The sequence below is a fragment of the Phalaenopsis equestris genome, unplaced genomic scaffold (assembly GCF_001263595.1).
Source record: "Phalaenopsis equestris unplaced genomic scaffold, ASM126359v1 Scaffold213097, whole genome shotgun sequence".
In the NCBI taxonomy this organism is placed as follows: domain Eukaryota; kingdom Viridiplantae; phylum Streptophyta; class Magnoliopsida; order Asparagales; family Orchidaceae; genus Phalaenopsis; species Phalaenopsis equestris.
In genome coordinates this window covers 3,209-5,816 of record NW_018231969.1, presented here as the reverse complement: position 1 = coordinate 5,816, position 2,608 = coordinate 3,209, and positions in this window count along the sequence as shown.

Here is a 2,608-nt window from a genome sequence, read left to right as displayed (position 1 = left end):
CAGCGCACATATCTCATCATCAAAATCAATTTCAATAGACAATAATTGATTTATGATAGTATTAAAATCATTCAGATGTAAAACAACATACACACATTCCTTCATCTGCAGGTTGAATAACTTTTTCATCAAGTATACCTTATTATTTACCGATGACTTTTCATACATACCTGATAAAGTCGTCTTTAGTCTTCTCCTTGATGACGTTGTGGGCAACAAATCTTCACAAGGTTAATCGTATAACCCCTATAACCTATCGATCCAACAAATTCCATTCCACCCCGTCCATTTTTTCCAGCTTCTTTCACAGAAACAAAAAAATGAAGTTTCTTCCCAAAGAGGTAGTCTTCTATCTGCATCCTCGAGCAACCAAAATCGTGCCATTAAATTTTTCGATCTCTGATGCCGTCACTTCATCTCTGGCCATCGTTCCTCATCAGATTTGAACCGGGGCTCCGATACCAATTGCTATGAAAAATAACGACAACAAAGTAAAAATACCGGATTGAAAAATTACAAACAAAAAAATAATACACAGATTTATGTGGTTTGGCTAATTTGCCCACGTCTACGGATCTGCAGGGGATTTTATTACTTCGGGAAATTACATCATCGAACGTCTCAACGTTTACAAGAAAACTTCATTTCTCTTTCTCTTAGCTCTCAAGAGGACTTGACTTAGCACTTATGATAGGCCAAAATAGGCTATTTAAGGAAAAAAAGGAGAGAGGTAGGTGAGATGTAGTATGTGAGGTAGGTAAGTTAAAGGCTCCATATATTTAACAAGATGCTTCAGTGTAGTTGGTCATGCCCGTCGATCGAATCGATCGATTTCAACTAGAGGACCAGTTTACCGATCAAAGGAAATTGTTCCATTCCAAATCGAGATCTATCGGTCGATAATCTGTCAGTTGAAAGATTCCGTCGGTCGAAAGCTTTTATCGTTTGATTCCGCTGTAAAGTCAATCGATGTCTTGGCTAGTGAATTTCCTATTATTTAGCCCGGAACTTCAATCGCCTGGGTCTTTATTCTTGGCCTCTCGATTTCTTTGAGATTTGTGTTGACATTTTTGTAGTATACAAATATGCATGTATTAAAATATTTTAAGCATAAATTGCATGTATTTGAAAATATTGTGCATGCATTTTGATACAATGAGGAATATAAGCGTGTGTATTCAAATAAAGCATGCATATTTGAAAATATTGTATGTCGAATTAAATATGATATGTGTTTTTAAATATGATTTATGTTTATTGTGTTGAAGTTGAGTTGTACAAGGTTAAATTATTGAGGGAATTTGTTTGACTGATTTTTTTTATAATAGTTATTTGGGTGAGTCACCACAACACCTAAAAAAATGTTATATTAAAGATCATCAAATTAAGCTTAAAATATCATATAAACAACACATATATATTATAATTCTCATGCGGGCATTCTAAATATTTGGCTCTGTGAACATAATGTATAATAAAAGTATAGGTTGTATCATACAAGATCATAGGGGTTGTAATTTATTGGTATGAGGAAGACACACATAATATATATAAAGACAACGATAATTTTAGATGTATTGGCTAGGATTATGAAGATGTCAACAAGTATACAAGTGTATGCTAGAAATAGACACATACAACTTATTAGCATGCAGACCTAGGGAAGCATATCATATATTGATATTTTGAAGTTGTGTGGCAAGCATGCAGTCATATCAAGAAAGTAAAGACATGCATGAGAATTGAAGGCATGATGGAATAGGGTGATGAAGGAATGCACTTTCCATATATTAATGCAATCATCATTAAAGAGAGAGTGGGAACATGATAAGAGTGATTTATAAGCTGTGTTAACTGTGTTTCCAACATGATAAGAGTGAGCAACCATTGATGTGATTACTGAAAAGAAATATACGAGCTATGATTTGATCATTCATACTCCTAGCTTACCCAACTTCATGCGCACAACAACAAATGGTGATAGGTGCCTTGTTATATGCTTGAAGTTGGGCAACAAAATGGCTTATTGAGGAAGTTGCTCATTGCCATCATCTACATTGCTCACCATTAGCACCATTGCCACTCATTATCATTGTTAGTCATTATTTTTAGCTATTGTTGCCCGTTGCAACCTCTGTGGTCGATCATCAACACTCATCATTGTATCCCCTTTACTCATGTCAAATGTTGCCACCCATTGCCCACTAGTTGTTGCTGTCTATAACAACCCGTAACCACTTCCCTAGACCACTTATTATCACTCAAATATATTCTTGTGATCTTATCCATCATAATAAAAATCACTAAAAATCACAACATTTAAGTTAAAATAAAATAAAGCGCCGCGTACTCATATCAGTTGGTCAGACCTCTGCTTGTCGATTTTCACAAATATAGAATGTGATATTCAAATTCTTAGGCGCATGTGGGTGGAGACTCCTACATTTTAAGAAAAAAAAAATTATATAAAAAAAAAAAGACAAATGAAATTACGCTCAAACTATTTAAGCACCTCACAGCGAGGAACGCGTTGGTGATAATCGCCGCTCACCTCCTCCCCTTCTCCCACCGGCGACCGACACTCATCCCCTCCAAATCCACCTCAAAG